At 41.1% G+C, this 8,107-nt stretch overlaps 1 pseudogene; it reads right to left on the minus strand.

Moving 5' to 3' along the window:
* Positions 1-4,254: 4,254 nt before the first annotated feature.
* Positions 4,255-4,367, minus strand: LOC122554825 (U6atac minor spliceosomal RNA; annotated as a pseudogene).
* Positions 4,368-8,107: the final 3,740 nt, after the last annotated feature.

Below are 8,107 nucleotides of genomic sequence, written 5' to 3' on the forward strand. Positions count from 1 at the left end.
GAATGTACACTTGTCCCAGCTCAGGGAAGGCAGTTCTAAGGATCCGTCCCTAGGTTGGCTTTCTATTCAACCTACTCAGCAATGCTATTACATACCTGGGATTGAACCCAGGTCTTTCATTCCAGAGGTAGAGACACTACCACTGGGCCACAAGAGGACTTTCCTACTGCACCTGGTATTCCCAGGTTGTCTCCTATCCAAGTACTAGCCAGGCCAGAGTCTGCTTAGCAGCAGGAATCAGACAAGATCAAGCTTTTTCAGATGAGTAATAGCCTTAGGCTGGGTCTGCTTTATAAAGGGGCTTTCTGAATGAATTCCAGCTGGGCACACCATTGTGTAACAAGTGAACTCATACTCAATGAGGAGATTAGGTAATGATTCCCAATGGGCCTTACAAGGGTTGTCATATCCTTCCCTCTCTTCATCAAGGATTCTCCTCACTCCTGTGATGTTGGGGTGTCTTCCTTCTCTTTTCCCATGGCCCCATTCCTGCTGCTGACCAGGTTTGGTCAAGGGATGTATAATAATAGGTGACCGTCTCTTCTTTGAAGACTGACTGCAGGGGGCTCATCCACAGTGGTGTGCCCATTGAAAAATCGTGTCTTTTGAGAGTTTCTGCCAGATGTTGCTGATGTTTCTTTTCTTTATGGCCTTCTGCCCAGTTTTGACCATGTATAATACTGGTCCCATTTTATTAAAGGATAACTCCTGGAATACTTGGATGGCCACCGCAAAGTTCCTGACATGGGCCATATCTCTCCCAGCTACTTTTTGAGACCTGAGAAAAACTTTGACTCCATTGTATTCCTTGGAATAGGAGCCCCTTTCCTTGGTTTTCACCTGCTCTTCAACAGGGTATATAATCTGTCCTTCTCAATCCTGTACCCACAGTATGTAACCTTGTTTCACTGGAACATTTTTCCTTTTTTAGTCTGATGGTGGATGTAGAAAAATACCGAAGATCTTCAAACTCTCCACATGTTGTTTTGCAGTGGCCCCTGACATTTCAATGCCATTCAGATAGACTGCCATCTGGGTATGCCTTGGAGAATATTCTCCATTACCCTTTGAAAGATGATGAATGCCAAATATACCCCAAAGGGCAACCAAGCATACACATACCATTCTTTGTAAGTATTTATAGTAGCACACTTCCCAGATGGCCCTTCAAGCTCCAGTTGGAAGTAGATGTGGCTCTTTCTTAGTTTAGAAAAGCTGTGACCCCCAGCTAGTTTTTCAAACAAATCTTGAGTGCATGGCATAGGATATCTGTCTAAGGGGGAAACTCTGTTAACTGTCAACTCATAATCCCCACAGTGCCGGATCGAGTTGTCAGGTTTCACAACTGGGACTACAGGCACAGTCCATACAGCAATGATGCCATGCTCCTCTACAACTTTCAATTCAGCTTCTACTTTGACACATAGGGCATAGGAGACAGGCCGTGGATTGAAGTATTTAGATTGGACTTCTAGCTCTATATACACCTTGGCCCTGGTGACTTTGACTTCCTGAAATCTTCTTGGAACACTTTGGAATACTTCCCAATAACTCCATATAGATTGCCAGTAATCATTTTAAAGATCTCTTGCCGATCCAGGCATATTTTCTACAACCAGTCCCTCCCCAAAAGGTTTGGACCTGGCCTTTGAACAAGTAAAGGGGTTCAGATTGTCTTTTGCCTGCATGCAACTAGGGTTACATTGTTCTTAATAATATGTAAGGGCTCCACTCTGTGTATGTGGCCAGCCTTGCTGTCTCACAGACTTAATTGCAAGATGCCCCATCGGAGTTTTCTAAAGGATTTCTCCCCAACAATAGATACAATGGTGCCATTTACCACTGAGGCCCTTTAGTTGAAGTTTTACCTTAACTGGGACCACTATGGGAGAGTGATGTAATTTAGCACCATCAATCCTTGGACTGATTTATTTGCAACAGGCGGCAGCATTTTGTATGTTTTGATAACCTTATCTGGGACTGACTCTATGACTATAAGAGCAGTCTTGTAGACATTCTTGCTTTTCCCTGTATTGTAGAGAAACTTCCTGCCTAGTTCTGGAACTCTGCAGCCTTTGACTCCAATTGCATTTCCTTAGCAACCAACAGGAGCCACACAGATCATCCACTGGGAACTTGTCTCCGCAGTATGGAGGCCACCCAAGATTGAGGACAGTACTGTCCATGGACCCCTGAAGCTCCTGAGACCCTTTCTCTGTGTTTTCATGGGAAAGGTTAAACTAAGTGATCCCTCAACCTTCCCTGAAGTGCTGACCTGCACTCAGTGTTACATAATTTCCGCAATCTCTCCAAGAAATCAGTGACTGGTTCCCCAGGAAACTTTGCCTTGTTAAACCTTGTTAACGTTGAAGTGCTTGAGATCATAGTGCTCCGCTACCACATTTATCAGTTCATCAAAGGATTTTGATTCCAGGTTTGCCAGCTCGATTCATCTCTTTATGATGCTGAAAGTTGGGACCCTAAAAGCAGTCTAGGGAATGGTTTTTTTGTTGACATTCCCCTTTCTCCTGTTTGCCTGGAAAAATTATCTCATTCTTTCAGTGTACTAGGGCCAATCTTCCATAGCTGTGTCATAAGGTTCCAGTTTCCCCAACAGAGGCATTTCTGATATTTCCCTGTCATGATCTTATCAGGTTCAATGAAAAACAAACCTGTATGAAACTTTTCTTTACTCATCGCCAATCACAGGAAGCCTGACTAGAAAGGAACATCATTTATTGTAAAATACAAAAATAAAAATACTCCTCATGGTGTAGATAGGCTAGTCCCAGTCTGGGGCAGATAGTTCATAAAATGCCTACAGCGTGGAAACAGACCATTCTGTCCATCGAGTCCACACTGACACTCCAAAAAGCTTCCCGCCCAGACACCCCCCACCCACCCCCACCCTATCCCTGCATTTATCATGGCCAATTCCCCTAACCTGCACATCTTTGGAAAGTGGAAGGAAACTGGAGCACTCAGAGGAAACCCATGTAGACACGGGAAGAATGTGCAAACTCCACACAGACTTTTGCCCAAAGCTGGAATCAAACTCCTGAGTAATAACTGGCTGATCTCATAGCTACCTCACACTACTTCAATTAAACCAGACAATCTACAGCCCCTTGGGACCTAACTCCCCAAATCCCTAACCAAACCCAAATCCCTCAAGTCAGGTCCCAAGGGGCTGTAGATAGTCTGGGAAAGGTTTAATTGGAGTAGTGTAAGGTAACTATGAGTTCGGCCTGTTATTAATCAGGAGCCAGACGACATATTTAATTGTCTAACTTTTTCTGAGTAACTATTTTACTTAGTTTCATCATATCCTGAGTCTGCTTTATAAAACATAGAACATAGAACATAGAACATAGACCAATACAGCGCAGAACAGGCCCTTTGGCCCTTGGTGTTGCGCCGACCTGTGAACTATTCTAAGCTTATCTCCCTACACTATCCCATCATCATCCATGTGCTTATCCAAGGATTGTTTAAATCTCCCTAATGGGGCTGTGTTAACTACATTAGCAGGTAGGGCATTCTACGCCTTTACCACTCTCTGAGTAAAGAACCTGCTTCTCACATCTATCACCCCTCAATTTGTAGTTATGCCCCCTTGTACAAGCCGACATCATCATCCTAGGGCAAAGGCTTTCACTGTCTACCCTATCTAATCCTCTGATTATCTTGTATGTCTCTATGAAATCCCCTCTTAGCCTTCTTCTTTCCAATGAGAACAGACCCAAGTCTCTCACCCTTTCCTCATAAGACCTTCCCTCCAGACCAAGCAACATCCTGGTAAATCTCCTCTGCACCTTTTCCAATGCTTCCACATCCTTCCCGAGACATGGCAACCAGAACTGTACACAATATTCCAAGTATGGCCGCACTAGCGTTTCGTATATTTGCAGCATGATGTTGCAGCTCCGGAACTCAATCCCTCTACCAATGAAAACTAACACACTGCATGCCTTCTTAACAACACTATCCACCTGGGTGGCAACTTTCAGGAATCTATGTACATGGACTCCAAGATCCCTCTGCACATCCACACTACCAAGAATCTTTTCCTTGACCCAGTACTCTGCCTTCCTGTTATTCTTCCCAAAGTGCATGACCTCACATTTAGAATGTATTTTTTTATTTAACCTATATTTCTATCAACCTGTTCAGTGATATTACTGTATACTTCTGGAGTAGTTGGGACTGCTGGTCCAAGAGTAGGGAATCTACCACTGCACCACAAGAGGGCCCCGAAACACATGATATGATGTCATGAACTCAATGGCAATACCTTAACCATTTGTGTGACGTAAGGTAATAAGGATCCCTTCCATCCTTATCAAGGACAGTGCTAACCTTCTCTCAGGGTTCAGGAGATGAGTTCCAGCTGGGCAGGCGATTGCCTGCTACAAAGGAAACTCATACTCAATGCGCTCCATAAGGAAATTAATTAGTGGCTCCCCATGGACCTTAAAGGGGTTATCATAATGCAATTTCAGAAGAAATTACCAGTAAAATTGGCACTTGTAGGTGAACAGTTAGCTTCATAATCCTTAGTTTTGTAAATTGGTTGAGATTCTGTATTTCTGATGTCTTTATACCATGACTAATGGCTGAGCTTGTCCAGCTTTAACTGCTGTGAGCATCAGGAGGGAAAATGTCAGAAATGTTCTCTTTCAGCTTTTGGCCTCTCTGACCTCAATGGGTTTCTAGAAGACTACTGTTGATGCTAATACCTTTGATCCCTTCAAGTTATTGCAGAAGAGCAGGTTGTACATTTACATTCACAGTCATTTTTGTCAATACCAGCTTTAAAAATCATTTTGGAATTGCATATAAAAAATATTCTCAGTACATTAGAGTTCTGATCACGGCATAAAAAAACATAAATGCAAATCAGAAAGGAACTTCTGTTTAGTGTTGAGTTTTTTTAGCAATTAATTAGAACATTTTACAAGTTCCCTGAAATGTTTTATTAAAGGAAATTTATGTTTATAATGTTGTGATAGCTCTATTTGTTCTCAACAGTATGGTAATGCTGGCAAGGCCTCATTTACCCATTCCTAGTTGCCCTCATATGATAGCAGTGATTCCTCTCCATGAACTATTCTCAACATCAATACTCTTGAGATTGCCGTTGATGAGAACCTTAACTGGATGAGACATGTCAATACAGTGTCTTTAAAAGCAGAACACTGTGATGATGAATGTCAGGGGAGCTTACTGGATTCCCAATCACAACTCTTTTCTCACTCTGCCAGTCTGTCTATGGCCAGATCGCACCACTGATGTATTGGCCTTGATTTTCTTTCCATTAATCACATCTAGTGCTTATTCTTTTGGTGCATACAATATTCCTGTGTTTCCTTGACCATGATAGAGACCTCACACCTCTAATGAATTCGAAGCATTAACTACGTCATAAAAGAAATCAAAAGTAAAATATGCTGGAGGCAAAAAGGTGTTGAAAAGAGAAAAAAAAAGTAAACAGTGGTTTGACAAAGCGTATGTGCTGTAATACTCAAAGGAAGAAATATTGGGATTTGCAATCTTTTATTCTACTTCGTACTAATGACCCTAATTGATGCATTGTGTCAGTGATAGAATCAGGATACTCAAGGCAAGTCACTGGGGATCTTTTGCACAGAAGAATATGTCAAATGATGATGACCACTTACATTCAGACACTGTCTTTGCAGCTAGCAAATTACAACTGAATAATTTTACTCTCTGTCAACCTTGGATGCAATAAGCTAAAGCAGAACATATAGCAGAGCTAAAAATCTGTGAGCAATGTAGTATCACTGGAAAATTCCTGATTAAATGATTAGCTTAAAATGGCTGTGTGCATTTCTCTCCATTCTCTTACTTTCAGCCAAAAATATGTTGCAATACTGCTACATATGGTCTTCATTCGAACTTTGTTACTTATTAAAAATGGAACCTGTTCCCAAATCTATGACAGCAATAGGAGGGATGGTCTCTAACGTACTGCCTGTACTGCTGACGTGGTTATGTTGAGGATCAGATTTCAAACTTATAAGATTTAATTGGTTCCTCTTGTCTACAGAACGTGATAATAAAAAAGTAAAATGCACAGTTGAGCACTTGCCACCTGTCATAATGTTTGAAAAATGGAATAGAAAAATGACCCACAGAAAAAATGAAGAGGTATTTTATGTCACTGCATGCATTTTATTTAAAGGGACATGCCAACATGAATCCAAATCATTTACATTGGGATATCTTAATTCACAGGTTCTTAAAGGCTAAGTAGGTAAATTCAATGCTGACATGTAAGCCCACACTGTAAACTGTAAACTGTAAACTGTAGTTTATTCACAGATTCAATTAAATTAGCTGACTTTAACTGTAATATTGAGGGGGTTGTGATATTTAGGCTGGAGATCAGTTGTTACTATCCAGTGAACCCTTTTAGATGGTGTGCATATTTGACATTGGTTTTTATTTAGTTCCATAGCCAAGGAAGATTCAAGTTCAATCGTGCAGCAATTTGACATATAAAATTGTCTTTTTTTTAGCTGCACCAGTCATGTTTTTGTATATGCCTGATGAGTAAGACCATGTCCCTTTTCAATCATAACTTGTTATAGACACATTAAGTGTAGCCTCCGTTTTTCACTTCACAAATAAATATTATCATAGAAATCGTAGAATCCCTACAGTACAGAAACAGGCCATTTGGCCTAACAGGTCCACACTGACTAGCATTCCACCCAGATCCATACGCTAGCCACAAACTTTCCATAGATAACTTACATGGCTTGCACATCCCTGAACACTACGGGCAATTTAGCATGACCAATCTGCCTAACCTGCACAACTCTGGATTGTGGGAGGTAACCAGAGCACCCAGCAGAAACCCATGCAGATGCAGGGAGAATGTGTAAACTGCAAACTTACCCTAAACTGACCAAATGGGATCAAGCAGGTGATGTGGGTGTTTAGTGAAGATGCATAGTAATGCACACTCACACAGAGCAGATCCAACATGGAAAATGACAAAGATAACATTTACTTCAACTGTTCACTTTTGTACTCAGCATATAGGTCAACCCTCATTTTCTGAAGGGATTTTTCAAGGCTTCAAAGGTCAACTTAAATGGCAACATCCATGGTAAATGAGCAGAGGGACCTTGGTTATGGGGATTTGATTGTGAATTCAGATTCAGCTGCAGAGTTCTGAATGAGTTCAAGTTCATGAGAGGTGGAAAATGCGAGACCAGTGGCGTTTCAGGATGAAAGATCATAAAGACATGACTTTCATCAGAAGGTGAGGTAAGGAATAGGTGGAAACAGTACTCCATTCCTGGAAAGCATATATTGTTTGAACACACGTAAAGAATAGCACTTGGGTAAAGTCCAAGAGAATTTCCAGTTTTCTTACAAATATCAGGGAAACAATGGGGAGTGGGTGGAATTAGTTGATGAAGAGCACAATGGCAATTTTTAATTCCTTTAACATCGCAGTAGGAAAGAAAATGTATACCTCTCTCGGGAATTTGTCTCAGAGATAGTGAGTTTCTTTTCCACTTTGTCACTCCAAAAGATCTGATATATTGTGAGGTATCTAGACATTTTGGCAGAAAACAAACAATGCAATGAGGATGGATAAAACATTAACATAATGCTCGAGTGGTCATAGAGATTCACAAGAATTGACCCAATCTCAGTGTTGAAATGATTGTTTTGAAATGTAATCTGATGTCTTGCCTGCGACATCCAGCCAGTGTCCTCACATATTTTAGGTTCAACTCAAGAAGCTCAGGAGAGTTTTCTGTTAAAAGTTAGGAGCTAACCTCTTATAAATTTTATATGAATTCTTAATATTCAATAATACCGTTAGTTTCTATGCGGTGTATGGATTGCATTATGAATTAGACAGGAACATTCATTATAATGCTAATCTCTCACATGGTGTGATTTGTGTTAGCAGGTCTGCACTCATACCAAACGCTGTTATGGAAATAAGGTCAGGTTACCAGGGTGAAAGATGGCACAGTTTCTATGCTGGCATAGATCCATAGATTCAAGCGGATACACAAACAGCAATGACGCATTATCTGGATGTCAGTATTATGAG

The sequence above is a fragment of the Chiloscyllium plagiosum genome, unplaced genomic scaffold (genome assembly GCF_037043375.1).
Source record: "Chiloscyllium plagiosum isolate Xiang-an unplaced genomic scaffold, Cpla_swu_hap1 HiC_scaffold_9, whole genome shotgun sequence".
Classification (NCBI taxonomy): domain Eukaryota; kingdom Metazoa; phylum Chordata; class Chondrichthyes; order Orectolobiformes; family Hemiscylliidae; genus Chiloscyllium; species Chiloscyllium plagiosum.